This window comes from Eschrichtius robustus, chromosome 11 (genome assembly GCF_028021215.1).
Source record: "Eschrichtius robustus isolate mEscRob2 chromosome 11, mEscRob2.pri, whole genome shotgun sequence".
Lineage (NCBI taxonomy): Eukaryota > Metazoa > Chordata > Mammalia > Artiodactyla > Eschrichtiidae > Eschrichtius > Eschrichtius robustus.
This window is the reverse complement of record NC_090834.1, coordinates 79589499-79612127: the sequence shown is the minus strand read 5'-3', so window position 1 is coordinate 79612127 and position 22629 is coordinate 79589499. Positions and strand designations below refer to the sequence as shown.

Sequence of the window (22629 nt, the reverse complement as noted above, 5' to 3'; positions counted from 1 at the left end):
AGTTACGTCAGTAAGGAGGAAAAGTTGATGCCAAGCTATAAAGCAGCAAAGGATAGGCTCTGTTGTTTGGTGGCAATGCTTCCGGTGATATGAAGCTGAAGCCTCTCTTAGTTTATCATTCAGAGAACCCAAGAGCCCTTAAAAACATAACCAAGGGCTTTCTTCCTGTTGTGTGGAAGAGTAACCCCAAAGCCTGGGTTATACAGGCCATTTTCCAGGACTGTTTTTTCCACCACTTTATCCTAGAGGTAGAGTAATATTGCTTGGAGAGAAGGATGTCCCATTCAACATTCTTTTGCTGCTCGACAATGCTCCGGGCCACCCCCGATTCATGGACGACATTCATCCCAGTGTCAAAGTAGTGCATCTGCCACCGAATACTATGTTGCTCATCTAACCTATGGACCAGGGAGTTATAGCGACTTTCAAGAAATATTATTTACGTCACACATTTTGTCAGGCAGTAAAACGAGTGATGAATCAGGAACAACCTTGCAACAATTTTGGAAGGACTATAACATCTACAAGGCCATAAAAACACTGACTTTGCTTAGTGTGAGTTTATGGCCGTCGCCATGAATGGGGTTTGGAAGAACCTTTAGCCACAGTTTGTTCATGATTTTTGTGGATTTGAGAAGGTGGATAAGGAGTCCAAAGAGATCTTCAGCAACTTAGTGACCCTCAGTGAGAAGCTGGAGGTAGATCTGCAAGAGGGCAACTTCATTGAACTCCTTGCTGTGCAACACAAGGAGCTTACTAATGAAGACCTGATGGAATTGGAGGCCCAGAGAAAGGACAAAGAGAGAAAAGAGGAAGAAGAAGTAACTGAAGAACCAGAGAGATTCACGATGCAGGAAATGGCAAGAGGATTTTCTTTATTTGAGGAGGCACTGCTAGTTTTTGAGGCACAGGATGCGAACACAGAATGGTACACGAAGGTTGCAGCAGCCGTTCAGAATGCAATCCAGTGCTACTGTGTCATCTATGATGAGAAAAAAAGAGCTGCTACCCAGACATCACTGAATCATTTTTCCAAGGGAGTAGAGAGAATTGAATCCAGCAAGGAACCAGAACCTGTGCCATCAATGTCAGGCGTGAGTGAAATTGCAGCTTGCCCTCTGTCTCCTATTGCTGATGATCCCTCAGCTCTACCATCTCCCACCTCCTCTCTCTCCTCCAGTCAGTAACTCTTTTTGCCTGTAACTTGATGCTAGCCCCCTGTATGCCAGCTGTTGTACTGTACTACTGTACTTTTCAAGGTACTGTACTATAAAATTAAAAATATTTTCTTTACTTTTTGTTTGTTTGTTTTTTATGTATTATTTGTGTGAAACGTATTACAAACCTATAACAGTACAGTACTCTATAGCCGATTGTGTTAGTGGGGTACCTAGGCTAACTTTGTTGGACTTACAAACTTGCTCTCAGAATGGAACTCATTTGTTCATAGGGGACTTACTGTAAAGGAAAAGTATTCATGATTAGAGCAATAAGGGAAAATAAAGGAAGTAGTTATGAAGAGATACATTCTAAAGGAAGTATACATATACTTCATATTTACAAAATTGCAAAATGAAATTAAAGATGATGGCATGATATTACTTCTGAAAATGCATATATTTCAAATAAAGTTGAGAGAAAAGACAGTATTTTTCATATTTTTAGAGACATTCTATAATTTGCTATTCACTGGACTGCAACAGATGTTTAATTTTTACATTGTAAATGCCATGTGGTCTCAAATTATTTGCCTTTTCTTAACTATTAAATACTGTTACAAAATAAATGCTTTTCTTGAATACACTTCTTTTTTTTTAAACTCTTCACTGAGCAGTAGGGGGAAGGCAGGAAGAATTGTAAGAAATTATAATTAAAACATAGAATGGCTGGTTTAATTTGCGTACTTAAATTTCAAATATCTGAGTTTACTGGAAGAGATTGTTCATTAATTTCAAGATCACAAATTTCTTTTTGACTAGGGTTGTCAGATTCAGCAAATAAAGTTAACAATGAATAATTTTTTAGTTTAAGTATGTCCCAGATGTTTCAAATATTTGTCATATTCTAATCTGCTAACCCTATTCCTGTCATGTAACTTTTTTCAGTTAAAGAAAAACCAAATTATTAAATATCTTGTGTGTGTGTGTGTGTGTGTGTTATTCCTAACAGAGATTTGTACATACAGAACATCAGTTATAGCTTCTATGGTCTCTTTCCTGAAGTCATCCAGACAATGGCTTGATCCATTCAGGTAAAACAAAAACAAAACAACAAGAAAAAAACATCTTTTCGGGGACATGTTATTACAAATGAGAGCAGTGATTTTTTTTTTTTTTAATAGGACAATGTCAAATGTTGATTCCATTCTAACCTGAAACATTATGCAACACAAAACTGAAAATTTGGGAGCTTTTTTAAGTCTCAAGATGCCAAAAAAGTTAAAATTTAAAAAGTATATGTTTAAATGTTTTATGAATCTTTGAAAGATTAAATTTTCATTTATTATAGGAATTAAATTCAAGTTAACCCTTGGTGTGAGAAATAGAGCCTTTGTCCCAAATGAATCTATCTCAGCTTTATAGACCTTTGTATTTTAATGTGCTGTGGATGTGATCTTTGGCTGAGGCATTTTGAAAAAGCTGGAGTTTAGTTTGATATATATAGACATTTTCTGTTTTGAAGACAGAGAGGTAATAATCTGCAGAAGTCTAGTTGCCAACAAGACTATTAAGTTCAGAAGAGTTAGAAATTTAAATGCTTAAAGACATATACTTATAGATACAGTTATATAATGTAAAATAAACTTGCTAATGGCTTACAAGGCTGGGTTGAAGGCCTGAATCATTTAAACACATCAGCATACATTGCAAATCTGAATAATTTATTTTCACAGTTGAGCTTTGCCAAAAAGACAGCTTTTAAAAGATTGCATAGTATTTCTAACTCCATGTAATAAATTATGAATGATATTTTAATCTAAACTTGTCCACAATATAGGAATAGTATTTTCAAGACTGGGTATGACTTTATGAATTGTCATATACATGTGCCTGGTGTAAAGATATGTTGGAAACTTTAGAAAGACAGATTGCCAATTTCCATTATCTAAAATTAAAATTACTTCTGCCATCACCTGCCGTTTCTGGACATCAAATGCATGTCAAATTCTGTTGTCATTCTTTGTTTTTAAGAAAAATAAATACATGGTGGAGACAAGAAAATTATCAGTTCTCAAGTTCTTCTGTAAAGCAGCTTCCCAAGGAAAAGAGAGAATACGCATTCTCAAGCACCTTTTTTAAACACATTTGGCTCCTTTTCTGGAAAGATGAAATTAATGTCAGCATATTTGTCTTACTGGGTGAAAGACTGTTTTGGAGAGAAACAATGTGGGCTCATGTATTTCACTGGTGCTTTCTTACTAGCCTATTGCATTTCATTATAACACAATATGCCTAGTACTTTCTCAGCATGCTGGGCATATAACAAATGTCTATGGACTAAATGAATGGGTTCATTCCCAGAAGCAAGAATAAAATGAGGCTTTAAGTTATTAAGATTGTTGTTGATGAAAAATCATATAAACCTTAAAAAGGGAAATTCCATTATTTAAATTTTTAAGCAAAACCAGACAAACTTGCCTGCAGTAGTATTGCTTATCAATAGAAAAGCAACATATACACATATAATACATAGTGGAAATCTGAAAATATAATTTTAATATTTAGATACATATTTCTGGAGCTATAGTCTCATTAATTTTGATAGGCTTTATTTTTTAGAGCAGTTTTAGCTTCACAGCAAAATTGAGTGAGAGGTAAAAATTTCCCATATAACCCTTGCCCCTACTCATGTATAACCTCACACACTACTAACATCTCCCACCAGAGTAGTACATTTGTTACAATTGTAAGCCCACATTAACACACTATAATCACTCAAAGTCCATAGTTTACACTAGGGTTCACTTGGTGTTATACAGTCCATGAGTTTGGACAAATGTATGATGACGTGTGTCCACCACTATAATATCATACAGAGTAGTTTCACTGCCCTAAAAATCCTTCGTGCTCAACCGATTCATACCTCCCCCCCACTAATCTCTAGCAACCACTGATTTTTTTACTGTGAACATAGTTTTTTACCTTTTCAAGAATGTCATATAGTTGGAGTCATGCATTATGTAAACTTTTCAGATTGCCTTCTTCCGCTTAGTAATAATATGCATTTGTTTCCTTCATGTCTTTTCATGGTTTGATAGCTCATTTCTTTTTAGTGCTAAATAATACTCTGTTGTCTGTAAGTACTATAGTTTATTTATCCTTTCACTTACTGAAAGACATCTTGGTTGCTTCCAGGTTTTGGCGATTATGAATAAAGCTACTATAAAGATCTGTGTGAAGGTTTTTGTGTGAATGTAAGTTTTCAGTTCCTTTGGGTAAATACAAGGTTCACAATTCCTGGATTATATGGTAAGAGTATGTTTAGTTTTGTAAGAAACTGCCAAACTGTCTTCCAAAGTGGCTGTACAGTTTTGCATTCCTACCATGAAGAAATGAGAGTTCCTGCTATTCCACATCCTCACCAGCATTTGATGTTGTCAGTGTTCCAGATTATGGCCATTCTAAAAATGTGCAGTAGTACCTCACTGTTGTTTTAATTTGCATTTCCCTGATGGCAAACGATGTGGATCATTTTTTCATGTGCTTATTTACCATCTGTGTATCTTCTTTGGTGAGGTATCTACTAAACTCTTTGGTTGTTTGTTTTCTTATTGTTGATTTTTAAGAGTTCTTTGTATATTTTGGATAGTAGTTCTTTATCAGATGTGTCTTATGCAAATGCTTTCTCCCAATCTGTGGCTTGTCTTCCCATTCTCCTGCATTGTCCTTTACGGAGCAGAAGTTTTTAATTTTATTGAAATCCAGTTTATCAATTCTTTCATTTATCATGCCAATTTTATTGTATCTAAAAAGTTATTGCCATACCCAAGGTCATGTAGATGTTCTCCTATGTTATCTTCTAAGACATCTACAGTTTTTCTTTTTATATTTAGTTTTGTGATCCATTTTGTGTTAATTTTTATGAAGGGTGTAAGATCTGTGTCTAGATTCATTTTTTTGCATGTAGATATCCAGTTCTTCCATTCTCATTACTTTTCATGATCATTTAACACTTCTGTACATTTACTATTACCAGGTACCAGACATTAAATAAGTACTTTGTAGTCATTGTCTTATTTAGTCATTTCAACAATTCTATGCATAGACATTATTATTATCCCCATTCTTACAAATGAGGTCGCTATTTATTTTACTTTTTAAAAATACACAGTGCTTATTAGTGCTAGAAATCACCCTAAGCATTTTTAAAAGATTAACTTGCTTAACCTTCATATCTACCCACTGAGAGAGGTGCCATGATTATCCATAAATTTCAGATGAGGAAACTGAGAAGCAGGGAGGTTAACTACTTCACACAAAGTCATACTGTTAATTACTGGTGGAGCAGGAATTTAAACCAAGGCATTCTGGCCCCAAACCAATACTTGGAGTGGTTCAGTTACTTGTCTAAGAATGCACAGCTAAAAATGGATGAACAAGATTTAAACCAAAGTCTAACAGCAGTATCACCATTAGACTCAAGTAAGAGGAGCCTCTGCCCCAGGTCCTTTTCTTTAAAGGGCTCCTCTCTAGCTCTTCTCTCACCAACCTATATTCCATGTACGTGGACCATATCCCTGTTTTCAGAACCATACCACTAGCAACTATTTCCAGTTGCTCTTTCCAGCCATCATGTCTGCTCCTGCTTCTGCTGCCTCCTAAGATCTTATGGCACCATTAGATGTGACTCCCCAGGTGTGAGAGGAATCTGGGCAGAGCTTGGACATGCAAGCTCAGGACTTCCACACATGTGTACAAGAGTCACCTTGTGGTTCAGGACACATCAGGGATGAGAAGAAAAGAGGGTGGGCCGTGGTCCAGAAGGCAGCAGCCTCCTCTCTCCAGGATGTTACGTTTCAGTGCAAAACTCCAAAGAGTTTTAGCATTCTAAATTTGAATATGGTCTTCCAGGTTATTATGAAGACTATTTGGGAGGGTAAGAGGATAGAACATATCTTATCAGTTTTTTAAATTTTGTAACATTCATCTATTTAGATCTGTGGCCTCCATTTGAACTCTTGACTGGGCCCCTCAGATGTTAGGAGTGGACCTGTCCATCTATTCCAATAAACACTCATTTCTAATTCTCATGCTATTCCCTTCTTCCACACTTTTATTTACAACATATTACTTGTGAAATTTGGCAACCTGAATGCCCTTCCTACAAATTTCTGTGATACTGTGTTTTCATAGATGGCATCAGAACTTTTCCTAGATATTCCATTATGTTAGCAATCCACCTTATTCAAAAATTTTGAGTAATAGTAAAGAAACAGTATATCATTTGATTTGAAAAATGCTTACAATTTGCAACAAAATGTAACTTCAAAGAAAATTCAATATTATATTAGCTCAGAGTTTAGCAAGAATATATGAAAGAGTCAAACATACTAAGACTAGCCACAAAGAATTCAGGAGAAAAGACAATTACAAAAAGTCAAGTTTTCTTATTAGAGATAGGATTCCCAATAAAAAAATCTTTTCGAGCTTCCCTGGTGGCGCAATGGTTGAGAGTCTGCCTGACAATGCAGGGAACACGGGTTCGTGCCCCGGCCCGGGAAGATCTCACATACCGCGGAGCGGCTAGGCCCATGAGCCACAACTATTGAGCCTGTGCGTCTGGAGCCTGTGCTCCGCAGTGGGAGAGGCCGCGACAGTGAAAGGCCCGCGCACTGCGATGAAGAGTGGCCCCCGCTCTCCGCAACTGGAGAAAGCCCTCGCACAGAAATGAAGACCCAACACAGCCAAAATAAATAAATAAATAAATAAATTTATTAGAAAAAAAAACAAAAAAACTTTTCATTATAAGTTAATATACTACCATTTTGAAAAATGGGTTTTGAAAAGTCTAGTCACACATGAGTAAAAACAATATTCATAGCCAACCCAGTATATAAAGCCAAACATGTTGGGAAAAGAAAGAGCAATTATTGAAAAAGTTCAAAAATTTTTAGTATTCCATTAAAAAGGTTTCTATCTGATCATTTTTAATAGATTTTCTATTGGAAGATTTTTATTTTATGAGGGTGAAATTAAATGCTAGTCATATATAGTTCTTTAAAAACGATCCAAATTATATAGGGAGAGCTCAAACTAGATAGAATGTTAAACCAGATTTCAGCTTTTTCTCTCCTCACAGTCTACTTTTCTGGCATGCTGCTATTTCATGGTCCAGTTCAACTGCCTAGTTAAGAGACAGTTGCATTGATATTGAACAACACCTGTCTTCCTAAGTCTTGGTCTTTGCAACAAAGGACCATGACTCATTTCTTTTCTGTGGGATAGTTCAGGTTATTGAATTTGAGAGTGATCCCTGGACCTGGGCCCACTGATTTCAATTTTGCTTTTATAATCACATTTATTAAAGTTAACAGCTTTACCATAGTATCCAACATTAGCATTCCATTAATTCCAAAGCACCTTGGGCTAAGCTTGATACAAAGATCACAGAAGTGGAAAGAAGGTTATATTCTTACCTCTATTCTCTAAATTCAGCCCCTGCCACCCATCAGCACCCTCAACTCTAGTTCCCCAATTATTAAATCTAAATCTGGGTGCCGTGATGTTTCTAAATGTCCCAAATCACTAAATTTACTACTAATAGTTATAGCTAACACTTACATAAAGCTTACCATAGGCCAGGCACTAGGTAAGCATTTTAACAACTTTAAATATTGTAAGAACTCTATGGGGTAAGTATTATTCTTCTTATTGATTTTTACAGATGAGCTCTTTTTTCCATTATCCAGTAATCACTTTCATCACATTTAATTCAATTACATATACATTCAGCAGATACTTATTGAGCTCCTGCTCTGTGCAAGGCACTGTACTGGGCATGGAGGGAACACAGCAAATATATACACCCTTAGGGTCGCAAAGAGGGCCATCTGAATGAGACCAGGCGGGTCCTGGAAGACTTTCTTGCATAAGGAAGACTTAAGCGAAATTTAGAATGACCAAGTAGGAGTTAATTAGAGAAAAATGTTTGTTCCATGGACAGCAAGTGTGTGTGTGTGTGTGTGTGTGTGTGTGTGTGTGTGTGTGTGTCTGGCAGGTGGCATTCCAGGCAGAGGAAACAATATGTGTAGCAATGATTTTGATTATTTGTAAGCAAAACTTTGACCTGTGGCAAAATATAATTTTGATGAGATGAAACTTTTAATCATAAAGCTGGTGGTAGCAGCGGAGGAAGGTGGGGAGTAAGGTGAGGGTGGGGGGAGGGAGGGTTACTGAGCTAGTGGCAGAGCCCAGCCATATTTCAAAGATGTTATTTTGGTCCATACTCACCTAATCATAAATTTCACTGTGAAATAAAAATACATTTCACGGTAACTTTTAACAATAAAAGTTAAGATTATTGACTTAGTGAATATACACCCTGGAAATATAAGAGGAAAGATGGGGAGGGATTTCGAAATAGATTCTGGAGAAAGTTAAGAAGCTTTGCAATTATTTCTGAATTCAGGAATACATAAAGATCTTCCAATGTACTCATTTTGGAGATTCTTCTTGAGTATAAACTCTCTTCTCCAATCTGCTATCATGTTAAGATCTAATTGGTTCTAGTTTGAATCAATTTATTCTTTTCCTCTCTCTTGTTACCCTCTGCCGATATAGATATGCCCCACAGACAAAACAGATTGCTTTGTATAATAATTTATGTTATTTTTTTATTAATTCACCTATGACAAGTATTCTATCGCATGTATTATTAGTTACATTATTATAACACAGCATACAGGATCATGGGCATTGCAGTCAGAGAGACCTTGCCCCACTCATTCAGAGAGCGCAGGCTAATCTCAACACAGTAATCCTCTTCATAAGCCTCCTCGCCCCGCCCTGCCTCCACCACACACACGCAACTCTTGGTAAGCCTCTCTTGCTCTCTTTCCCAAGACTGAGATCAGGTCAGGTCATTCTGACATTCATTCTCCATGACTTTTACTGTAGGAAACACATTTTCAAGTTCTCCGTGAGGAAGTTTTATTCGAACTGGGGGCCAGAAAACAGCCCACTCCCACCCATCACCATGGGCACACTTGCAGTACAACCACGGCTCTCCAGAGAAGAAGCTCTTCACAAAAAACTTCTCCCCTTTTGATCTTTTTAAATCTTACACGTGGGTGAAGTGGTTCATGTGTTGCAGAATAGTTGTCTCCAATCCCTTTGTTAAAAAGGTATCGGTGCAGGGGATGTATTCCATCTCACACTCACTTTTGTATCCTCAAAATATCTAAAACTAAGCTCAGCCTTCCTAATATGTTATTACATAAGAATTTGATATTAAATCCAAACAATATGATTTTAAACATTTCTTTCAGAAATGTCTAACATCGTTATATTATTCAGACAATATTAAAATTAGGAAAATAAAATATTTTTCAGAAGATATCCTTTAAATATCAGCACTTGGTTCAAACCCCTTTTTCTGTACCCAGTAGGATGGAAAAATATCCAAGGTTATTGCTTGAAGTAAATTGAATGAAAAATTTATAAAGCAAAAGCATGTTTATAGGAGAATCATAGATCAGGAAGAGAACTAGGGAACTCTTTTTCCTCTTATTATAATTTTGTTAAGATTGTCTTATAATAGTTTCTAGTGAAGAGTAGTCCATGTTATTTAAAGTAATCATAAGTCACCTAACAGTGGCACTGAAATAGTTAAGCCATAAAACTATGGCCATTAAGACATTTAATAGTTCTACTGCTTCTAAACAAAAGTATAATCCAATTTGAAAAATGGAGGTTCTTGCTTTTATAGATTTATAATCCCTTATCTGAAATCCTTGAGGGCAGATTGTTTTGGAGTTCAGAACTTTTACGATTTTTAGAGAAGGAGTAAGTGCATAATCTGGGTATTACGCTATACCCCGGAGGGATCTGAGGTAGTATCCTCTAACCTAACACACTAATATTACTGCAATGAAATGTATGACTATTTACAGTAAGTGGGAGAAATAAAAGCCAATAATTCAGATCAGTTCATTTCAGGTTTTGCATGAAATAAGTTATGAAATCTTTTAATATGCTGATACTTTTAGATTTCAAAATTGTGGATATGGGCTTGTGAACTCATACCAACTTGAGACAGAATACTTAACCAGCTGACCATAAAGCATAGAACACTTAAGTCATAGACATATAGGAAATCTCAGGGCCATGTAAATAGAAATAAAGCCATTCTCCCATAAGAAGTAACTATTTGCACACGGGAAGAAGCTTAAACCTCCTCGTTAATAAAGTTGAAAAAGATTGTTTTTCTTCTTAAATATCATCTTAGCAAGCACACTTAATGGTTTAGGATTAACGTAGTGTACGGGAGCAAAACTTGCCATCCAAAAATGTCTCTTTGGCATGTGAATTATTTCGAACTGAAAACTATCAAGGCCCAAAAGACTCAGGAAGAAACTTTGACCTTCTCCCTAACTGCCTAAAAGAATGTAGATAGAGGACCTGTCCCAGAAATGAACTAGGTGTGTAGACAGGGATGAACCTAGCAAAGTCTATTTGTTAAAATTTCTCTCTGTGTTCCACTGTCAACTCACATACCATCAAACATTTATTTACCAAACATTTGCTTTTCCACCTCCATATGAATTTCCTTCCTCCCCTTTGATGTCCTAAACCACTACCACCAACATTCTCATTTATCTTTAGCTGAAGATAATCTTTAAGGTGAGGATTTCTGCCATTTTGGTGATTTACTCAGTTTTCCTGGGTCTCTCCCATGTATACACATTATCACACTTTTGTTTGAATTTCTCCTGTTAATCTGTTTCCTGTCAGTTTAATTCTTAGACCAGCCAGATAAACCTAGAAGGGTAGAGGAAAATTTCTTCCTCCCTGACAATAGCAAGGGATGCTCACAAGACAATAAGTAAAATCTAGAAAACTGAAGGAGAAATAATTTTCTTAACCACTTTGGTGAATGGATTTCATCAGTTTTTCAGAGGAGAAAAATCATTGGATATTAAAATCACTAACCTCTTCTATATGTTATAGTTTTGAATGGATGACTATTTCTAAGTTGACTCTCTGATAACTAACATAATATCCTCAATCTATAGTGAGAGTTAAGTGACTCGTCAATAAAGCCTGAGTTGAAAAAATCTTTATATGTATTTCATTCATGCAGAACCCTTTTCAGTTCTGCAGCTAAGCCTCTAATTCCAGGGTAGGCAGGCTTGGTGGGCACAGTTCTGTAATGGGTGCTGCCTATCATCCTGCCAGATTTCCTGTATGCATATGCCCCCTATTTTATAAGATGTGAAATAATATGTATAGTTAGAAAATTACTTAACAACACGGCAATTTTTATCCTGCCCCATTCCAAAAGAGATTGATGTTCAAAATAAAAGTACAGTCATGCTAGACCTAAACAATAGACATAAAAAATAAAGAGTATAAAACTGGGAGTTGGGATATACGGAGAAAAACAATATTAATTTCTTTCTTCTAAGAAAGGATAAAGTAATTGAGTCCAAAAATTTAACCATGACCTTCCAAGTAATCATGACAAAAATCATAGATATAACTATGTTTTCAGTGAAATAAGGAAAGATTCATTGACAGAGTTTGGAAATTTTTCTTGTTTCATAATTAATATTAGGAATTGCATGTATATGAAATTATTTTTGGCATAAGCATTTAACCTCTGTCATTTGAAATATCTATCAGCACTACATACAGATATAATAAGTTGGGAGATGTCCACGCAGATTTTAAGAATTCCTATTCTCTTTTTATTTTGCAAAAAAAACTTTGCCAAAGTCAGGTTTTTTTTGTTTTTTTTTTTTTAATATATCTGAAATGCAGACAGTTGAGATCACTAGTCTAGATAGAAAGTGAGGCCAATTAGTTAAATTGTACTACAGTGGAAAAAATTCTATAAGGCAAGGCCATTTCCATCCTCCTTTGGTAAAAGTATTTACTGAGTAGATATTAAAATTTTGTATAATATAAAAAAATAAAAAGCACTGAAAAAAGTACTTTCTGTGGTTGTTTTACATCAAAATGATTGTAATAAAAGTATTTTTTAATATATTTAATGAAGAAAGATAATTTCACATTTACTTATATCATTGAATACACTTTATTGCCACGTTCCACTGCCTGAGTTTCTCAAGCTGGTGCACAAATACCCCACAAGATACACAATACATGAAGCAAAAAGATAACTATGAAATATACCTGGAGTGTAAACTTCCCTGAAAGATTTTAGAACAGTTAATTTTATATTAAAACAAAATATATTTTAAAGTAGAATTTAAAACTCTGCATGAGAAATTAACACACCATTGTAAAGCAATTATACTCCAATAAAGATGTTAAAAAAAATCTGCAAGATCTTTTAAAGTAAAATTCTATACTTCAAAGTGTGACTGGGCCATTGATGGGCAACTCAGAAAGTAACAAACAGCCTTGAGGAATAACCCTTGAGAACATGAGATCTTTCCATATGGCATAATGTGCTTTTCCCTCCACCCCCAGTCAGAGGAAATAAAAATAATTTATGTTCCTATTTATAAAAAATTGTTGATTAAGGATAAATGGGAAACTTCTATTTTTCTTGTCTTTAACATACAACTGAAGTAAAAACAAGAAATATCTTCCAGCCCCTTTTCCAACTAGATTGTTTCCCTAAGCCCCACTTTCTATATAGACATTCTGGAGAAGCCCCTGCTCCTAGAATTCCTGGGGTCACACATTTACTTTTCTCTACAGAAAAAAAAAATTTTAGGCAGAAAAATTTTAGATGCAAACCCTAGCGCATATGATCTTCAAGGGCAAGGAATCTTATCTGATTTCTCTGAGTGTTTCCAGGACCAACATGGTGTTCAAGTTTAATAAATGTTTATTATAGTGAATTTTCTTCACATCTCTCTACTTAAATATTCCAAACCCCCCAAATATATAAGTCCATTTCCAAAATTTCACAAAACAAAAGCTCATACAGAGATCTTGATTCAAATTATTTTCTTTCTTACTGGGTTGTTCAAATCAGAATGCTCCTGATAATTTGCTACTTAGGGAAACAGCTACAGTGGCCTTTAATAGTTCAGGGTCTATTGGTGGGCCCAGAATTTCCTTGTCAAAGAGGCTTTGGGGTGGCAAACTTGTTAGACATGGGAGATAGAGAACTAGAAGAAAAGTCTTGAAGTTGCATTATTATACCAGGCACATTGTTTTGTTCTGTTTCTTTGGGAGGTCTGACTACAAACGTATACTTTAGTACTGTGGTATATAATAATAGCAAAGAGTTTTTATAAGAATTTAATTGAAAAGCCAGTAATTAAAAAGAAAAACATTATGAAGAAGGAAACCTAATAGAATAAAAGATTACTTTTCTAAAATATTCAAACTAACTATTGAAATTGAAATAACACCAATCATAATTAACAACCAAAATTCTAAACAAAAATTATCTGAGTATAGGTGAAATTTGTAACTTTTTAAAATTCAAAGTAAGTCTTATTAAAATTGCTTTTAAAAATAAAACTATTCACAATTTTAGGTTCATTGTCTGTCTTATTGTCAATGTAAAGAATACATATAAATCACTTTATTTTTATATCCATATATATGCAAATTTAAGAGTGATATGAACAGTATAACACTGTAAAATATTCCTTAGTTTCCATGTATTATGGTTGTAAACACTGCTGGATTGTGAGTAATCATAAACTATAACAGAAAGAGAAGCAAAAAAAAAAAAAAAGGGCACTCAGCACTACTATAAAAGTGTACTAGTATGTGCAAGAATAACTTGCATTCATCCTATTGTAGAGAAATAATTTAACAGATTAATTAATTTGTCGTTTCCCTTGAGCAAGCATTTCTGCCTCTCAAATCATCCTTGCCCTCTAAAACAATGTGTTCTTTTTATTTTATTTTTTTACATCTTTATTGGAGTATAATTGCTTTACAATGTTGTGTTAGTTTCTGCTGTACAACAAAGTGAATCAGCTATACGTATACATATATCCCCATATCCCCTTGCTCTTGAGCCTCCCTCCCACCTTCCCTATCCCACCCCTCAAGGTGGTCAAAAAGCACCGAGCTGATCTCCCTGTGCTATGCAGCTGCTTCCCACTAGCTATCTATTTTATATTTGGTAGTGTATACGTGTCAATGCTACTCTCTCACTTCATTCCAGCCTCCCCTTCCAACCCTGTGTCCTCAAGTCCATTCTCTATGTCTGCATCTCTATTCCTGCCCTGCCACTAGGTTCATCAGTACCATTTTTCTAGATTCCACATTTATGCATTAATATACGATATTTGTTTTTCTCTTTCTGACTTACTTCACTCTGTATGACATTCTCTAGGTCCATCCACGTCTCTACGAATGACCCAATTTATTTCCTTTTTATGACTGAGTAATATTCCATTGTATATATCTACCACATCTTCTTTATCCATTCGTCTGTTGATGGGCATTTAGGTTGCTTCCATGAACTGGCTATTGTAAATAGCCCTGCAATGAAGATTGGGGGGGCATGTGTCTTTCTGAATTATGGTTTTCTCTGGGTATATGTTCAGTAGTGGGATTGCTGGGTCATATGGTAGTTCTATTTTTAGTTTTTTAAGGAACCTCCACACTGTTCTTCATAGTGGCAGTATCAATTTACATTCCCACCAACAGTGCAGAAGGGTTCCCTTTTCTCCACACCCTGTCCAGCATTTATTGTTTGTAGATTTTTTTAATGATGGCCATTCTGACCTGTGTGAGGTGATACCTCATTGTGGTTTTGATTTGCATTTCTTTAATGATTAGTGATGTTGAGCATCTTTTCATGTGTTTGTTGGCAATCTGCATGTCTTCTTTGGAGAAATGTCTATTTAGGTCTTCCACCCATTTCTGGATTGGGTTGTTTGTTTTTTTTGCTATTGAGCTGCATGAGCTGCTTGTGTATTTTAGAGATTAATCCTTTGTTGCTTCATTTGCAAATATTTTCTCCCATTCTGAGGGCTGTCTTTTTGTCTTATTTATGGTTTCCTTTGCTGTGCAAAAGCTTTTAAGTTTCATTAAGTCCCATTTGTTTATTTTTGTTTTTATTTCCATTACTCTAGGAGGTGGGTCTAAAAGGATCTTGCTGTGATTTATGTCATAGAGTGGTCTGTCTATGTTTTCCCCTAAGAGTTTTATCGTATCTGATCTTACATTTAGGTCTTTAATCATTTTGAGTTTATTTTTGTGTATGGTGTTTGGAAGTGTTCCAATTTCATTCTTTTACATGTAGCTGTCCAGATTTCCCAGCACCATTTATTGAAGAGGCTGTCTTTTCTCCATTGTATATTCTTGCCTCCTTTGTCAAAGATAAGATGATGAAAGAAGAAAATTACAGGCCAGTATCACTGATGGACATAGATGCAAAAATCCTCAACAAAATACTAGCAAACAGAATCCAACAGCACGTTAAGAGGATCATACATTATGATCAAGTGGGGTTTATCCCAGGAATGCAAGGATTCTTCAATATATGCAAATCAATCAATGTGATACACCATATTAACAAATTAAAGGATAAAAACCATATGATAATCTCAATAGATGCAGAATAAGCTTTTGACAAAATTCAACACCCATTTATGATAAAAACTCTGCAGAAAGTGGGCATGGAGGGAATCTACCTCAACATAATAAAGGTCATATTTGATAAACCCACAGCCAATATCATTCTCAATGGTGAAAAACTGAAAGCATTTCCTCTAAGATCAGGAACAAGACAAGGGTGCCCACTCTCACCACTATTATTCAACAGAGTTTTCGAAGTTTTAGTCACCACAATCAGAGAAGAAAAAGAAATAAAAGGAATCCAAATTGGAAAAGAAGAAGTAAAGCTGTCACTGTTTGCAGGTGACATGATACTATACATAGATAATCCTAAAGATGCCACCACCAGGAAACTACTAGAGCCAATCAATGAATTGGTAAAGTAGCAGGATACAAAATTAATGTACAGAAATCTCTTGCATTCCTATTCACTAACAATGAAATATCAGACACAGAAATTAAGGAAACACTCCCATTTACCATTGCAATAAAAAGAATAAAATACCTAGGAATAAACCTACCTAAGGAGGCAAAAGACCTGTATGCAGAAAACTATAAGACACTGATGAAAGAAATCAAAGACAATACAAACAGATGGAGAGATATACCATGTTCTTGGATTGGAAGAATCAACATTGTGAAAATCATTATACTCCCCAAGCAATGCAATCCTTATCAAATTACCAATGGAATTTTTCACAGAACTAGAACAAAAAATTTTACAATGTGTGTGGAGACACAAAAGACCCCGAATAGCCAAAGCAATCTTGAGTAAGAAAAGCAGAGCTGGAGGAATCAGGCTCCCTGACTTCAAACAATATGTTCTTAACATCAGCAGTGGCACAAGCTGTGTATCTTCACAGAGTGAATGCTATTATCTTATTCCAAAGACATAAGGCAAATGATATTGAAAAATATTTCCCTAGGGCCCAGATATTGTTATTCACCAGTGTCTGGCACATGAACACCTCTTGTTGCAATCTAAGAGTGTCTGCAAATTTTCTTTAACTGGATATTAGAGTCCTGCTGAGCAAAAGAATGTTCTTTCTAGTCCGGGTTTGTCCTTCACACTTTAGACCTTCTAGAATTCCTAAACTCTACCAACCCAATGCCAGTGGCACCATCAATCACTTGGGCTACCATATAGACTCCCACAGATTTTTAAATACTCTCACTTGGTTTTACAATCTACATTTTAAAGTACTGTCCTAGAGTGAGCTAAAAACTATTAAAATTAAGACACTAATGTTAATATGGCTTCAATTAAACTTAAGCTAGTAAGAAATAACATTTGAGTTACAGCTCTTAGAATGGCAGAGATAGTTATCAACACTTTTGCACAACAGAGGAGCTGTTGGTGATCAGTGCCGTGGCATGCTTCCCTCTTCAGAACTTCATCTTCAGTGGGATTACAAAGTACAAATGATTAATTATTGTTATTATTATTGCTTCACCAGCTTATCTATATTGACTATCATGAAGTCATGTAGATCCAAGAAGGCAGGAACAAGGAATATATATGCCTTGACTCTTCCCACGGAAGATGTGACAGACTATTTAATCCCAGCACACTTTCCTGCTAAGCATTATGGGTCCTCTTTGTTATTCTCAGATCCATACACCGGGTAACCACAGCTAGGTGAGCTAAGTAGAACGTGAGATGAAATTTGTTTGCCATCCTTCATGTAGATAAAGATTAATAAGCTATTAATGAGGCACTAATGTAAATAAAGGAGATTGTTAAGTTCATTTGTTAAGTCATTTGTTAAAAAATAAATTTATTTATTTATTTATTTATGGCTGCGTTGGGTCTTTGTTGCTGAGCACGGGCTTTCTTTTTAGTTGAGGCGAGCGGGGGCTACTCTTCGTTGCGGTGCGCAGGCCTCTCATTAAGGTGGCTTCTCTTGTTGCAGAGCACAGGCTCTAGGTGCGCAGGCTTCAGTAGTTGTGGCACATGGGCTCAGTAGTTGTGGCTCGCGGGCTGTAGAGCGCAGGCTCTGTTGTTGTGGCGCACGGGCTTAGTTGCTCCGCAGCATGTGGGATCTTCCCGGACCAGGGCTCGAACCCGTGTACCCTGCATTGGCAGGCGTATTCTTAACCACTGTGCCACCAGGGAAGCCCCATTTGTTAAGTCTTAAACACCTCTACAAGAAAAGCTACTTCAGGTTTAGGCATCAGGAATCACTACAATGTGGATAAAGGACAACAGTGCCAAGGCCTTTATTTTCTGTCAGAAGGAGACAAATTTATCTGACAGGTATGTATCCAGGTAACCAGTCTACTCTAAAATGCTCTTTCAGAAAGATTATTTCATTACATCAAAATTACTGAGATAACACATGCTCTCATTCTGAGTAAAATGGAGTAAACACACCACACCATCTGTCTCATACTGACTGTAGTTACAAAACATACACAGAATTCAGGGAGCAACTATTTGCGGACTCTGAAAAGTAAGCAAGAGCAGGCAGATTGAAGAAGAAGATCAGTATTTGAGGTACCATGGAACCATGAGTGAGCTTACCTTTTCCCCCCCTTTGATATATTCCTCTGGTTCTGACTCTAGGAGCTGAAAGTGGGTTTCTTGATGCTTGGGAGTTGGGGAGACAAATCCCATGTTTGTCTGTTTTCTCATCCTCTGGTGTCCAACCTCCAGACAATCCTGCAGCTACATTGGTGACAGTGGGTCTCACAGGACGAAAGTTTTGAGGAAAGGGAACCTTCCTCTCTGATCAAAGGTCCCAATAGACTGGGAAAAAGTTGCACTTCCTTTTCCTCTCTTTCTGTATTCTCCCTGTTTGGCCCTAAATATGGGCAGAGTCATGGGAAGTGTACAGCTTGAGTAAGGTAAATAAAACCCAGATTTCTGACCAGAGGACAGAAAAGGAAAGCCCAAGGGAACCAGAAAGGACTGGATAGATTACTGAGAGGGAGGAGCTCAGGAAAGGAACCTCATAACACTGTGAGGTGTTTATGCATGGATCTGACACTAAATAGCATACCAAAGACTTTAAAAATTGAACTTTAGGATAGATCATGCCAAAGTCCCAGCTAGCCATTGGGTGGTACATGCGTGGAAGAGATTAGAACGATGCTACAAAATCTTTGAAAATGTAAATGACATTAACACCAAAACTCGTAGAAAGCTGGTTGGAACTTGCAGCTTGAACCCAGCTGGGTCAGTTGCCTACTAAAACAAAAATGTCTACATTTTTCACGTAATGTAAACAAAAACCAGAATTCCTTATCATATTTACAATATCCAAGATACAACCCCAAATCATTTGGCATACCAAGGGGCAGGAAAATTACATCTCACGTGGAAAAGACAATTAATAGACATCAACCTAGATGACACCAATATTGAAATTATCAGAAAAAGACCTTAAAGTAGTTTTTGTAAAAATACTCTAAGAATTAAAGGTAAAAACCGTGAAATAAATGGAAAAGCAGAAAATATGAGCAATTAGTTGAAGACATAAAGAACCAAGTGGAAATTTTAGAATAGTAAGTACAATAACTGGAATTAAAAGAAAAACTCAGTCTAGTGCTTCAATAGCAGAATGGACATTACGGAGGAGTTAGTGAACTTGAAGATAGATGAATAAAAATTATTTGATTTGAATAACAGAGGAAAAAATAAAAAAAGAGTGAAAAAACAAAAGAGGCTCAGGATCCTGTGAGAAAGTAAAAGATTAACATCCATGTTATTAGAGTCCCAGAAGGAGAGAAAAGTTTTAAGAAATACTTTGTGAAAACTGCCCAAACTTGGCAGTAGACAAGAAGACAAAAAAGAAGTTCAGCAACTCCAAACAGGAGAAACCAAAAAAATATCCATATCCAGACCCATTAACATCAAACTGCTGAAAACTAAAGACAGAGGAAAAAATGTTTTAATGGCACCAGAGATAAGTGGCAAATTACCTGGAGGGCAGTGGTTCTCAACAGGGGTAATTTTGACTCCCACACACTCAGGGGACATTTGGCAAAGTCTAGAGTTAGTTCTGATAGTCAAAATAAGGGGAGAGGTGTTACTGACATCTAGAGGCAAGGGATGCTGCTAATCTTCCTGCAATGCCCAGGAAAGTCTCCCACAGCAAAGAAATTTTGGCCTCCAAATATCATAATGCTAAGGTTGAGAAACTCTGCTTTTGGGGAATAACAATTTAAATGACTGAAAATTTCTCATCAGAAACCATGGAGGCCAGAAGAAAGTGAAATAATATTATTAAAACATTAAAGGCAGGCTTCCCTGGTGACACAGTGGTTAAGAATCCGCCCACCGATGCAGGGGACACGGGTTCGAACCCTGGTTGGGGAAGATCCCACATGCCGCGGAGCAACTAAGCCCGTGCGCCACAACTACTGAGCCTGCGCTCTAGAGCCCACGAGCCACAACTACTGAAGCCTGCACGCCTAGAGCCCGTGCTCCGCAACAAGAGAAGCCACCGCAATGAGAAGCACACGCACCCCAACGAAGAGTAACCCCTCCTCGCCACAACTAGAGAAAGCCCAAGCGCAGCAATGAAGACCCAATGCAGCCAAAAATAAATGATAATAATAAAATAAATATTTTAAAAAACCCATTAAAGGCAAAGAAATATCAATCTCAAATTCTATATCTAATGAAAATATCCACCAGTAATGAAGATCAAATGAAGACATTTCCAAATGAAGGAAAAATAGGGATTTGTTGCCAACAGACCTGCTTTTAAAAACTATAAAAAAGATATGTAAAATACAGTTGATCCTGTAACAACACAGGTTTGAATTAAGCAGGTCTACTTATATGGGGATTTTTTTCAATAAATACAGTACTTCATGATCCAAGACTGGTTGAATCCATGGATGCAAAACCTTGGATACAGAGAACCAACTTTGGGACTTGAGCACCTGGCAGATTTTGGTATCTGTGGACAGTCCTAGAACCAACCCCTTGCAGATACTGAGGAATGACTGTACACAGATTTTTGAATGTGCAGAAAGGGGGTAGGGGTTGGAGCCCTTAACCTCTGCATAGTTCAAGGGTTCATTATATACTAATGATAAATTAAAATGTAATATTAAAGTTGTTCAAATTAATAGAAAGGGGAAATAGACAAATAAAAAAGAGAGAGGAAAAACAGAAAATCCAATGTTGAGTAAAAGAAGCCAATCTCAAAGGTTACATACTAGATGATTCCATTTTTAGGATATTCTTTTTTTTTTTTTTAATTTTATTTTTTATTTTATTTATTTATTTATTTATTTTTGGGTGTGTTGGGTCTTCGTTTCTGTGCGAGGGCTTTCTCCAGTTGTGGCAATCGGGGGCCACTCTTCATCGCGGTGCGCGGGCCTCTCACTATCGCGGCCTCTCTTGTTGCGGAGCACAGGCTCCAGACGCGCAGGCTCAGTAGTTGTGGCGCACGGGCCTAGCTGCTCCGCGGCATGCGGGATCCTCCCAGATCAGGGCTCGAACCCGTGTCCCCTGCATTGGCAGGCAGATTCTCAACCACTGCACCACCAGGGAAGCCCTAGGATATTCTTTAACTAACAAAACTACAATGCCAGAGAATACCTCAATCATCATCAGGAATTAAAGTTAAGGAGAGAGTATAAGTAAAAAGGAATAGCACAAGGAAATTTTGGGAGGTGATGAAATTTTTCTGTATCCTGGATAGTAGTGGTAGTTATAGAACTCTATATGTATGTGTTGAAGTTTCTAGAACTGCCTAAATAAATGAATAAATGAACGAATGCATGCATGCATGAATGAATAAATAAATAAATAAATAAAATTTGATATTAGCTACTTTTATCCAAGGTCTAGCTCGATATACCACAAACTGAGATTAAAGAATATTCATTCCCACAACTTTGTGAAGAGACTCTTACACCTATAGAAATAGAAAGTGATATACAAAGATTAGCCAAGCTTTCTGAAATAAAAAGATTAAAATACAGAGAAGATTGCAATTAAGTATATCTGTACATTCATGAAGAAAGAACATGAGAACTCAATGAAAATTTCAGAATCCCCTTTCTAATTGTCCAGTGTTACTCATTTTCTTTCCCTCTCTCCCTCTCTTTCTCTAGTTATTACTGCTGTAGCTGCTGACGTAGGTTATCACCATGACTTACACTTTAATCATTTATAATCCCAGAAGTTGTATTAGTCATGCAAACCAAGAAATGGTAAAGCTTTAAAAGAAACTTTAGATCTGGAATAGAAGCAGCCCCATAGTCTCAGGCCTGGTCATATACTGCCTGGTGAATCTGAGCATGGGGTCACTTTAGGTCACCTAGAATATGCCCTCCTGTAGCTGAGGAAGCTGAAACCAAAGGAGATTAAGTACTGTCTGCCTGTGTTAGCTTTGATCCTCTCATAAGAGAAAGGACATGAATAATTACTGAGTACCCATTGTGAGTTTTCCATCTTGCACATACGATATTAATTTTTCTAAACAACCATTCTCTCTGAAGTATTATATTCTCCATTTCTCAGATGAGGATATTGAAGCTCAGTTTCTTATGTTTCCCAAGTTTACTTACTCATGAAGGAATAAAACTGGCTCTCTCCCTCCTGATTAATTCATTTTTCTCTCCCTCTTTCCATTTTTTTTTTGTTCTCCTGCTTTACATAAAAACACTGAAGATGTGAACAACTAAAACCACTTAAAGGAATAGAATACTATCATTCAAGCATTCAGTTTCCATTAGTCATTTGTTACCAGAATACCAATAAATACCAGAATACTATACCTGAGTTTCTACTGGGCGAAACCAAAAAGGTAGCCTTACAGTACAGCTTTGGTAGACAATGGCAAAGTAAAGATGGCATGAGCCATGGGATGTAGGTTTCACATACTCATTCTGTAGAAAAAGCATACTTACCTGTGAACACACTCATGTTTGGAGATAGAAGGCA

At 36.5% G+C, this 22629-nt stretch overlaps 1 pseudogene; it reads left to right on the top strand.

The window, feature by feature from the left end:
- The first annotated feature begins 848 nt into the window (after positions 1-848).
- The window catches only part of LOC137772236 (transmembrane protein 59-like), a 31954-nt pseudogene continuing 10173 nt past the window's right edge, over positions 849-22629 (top strand).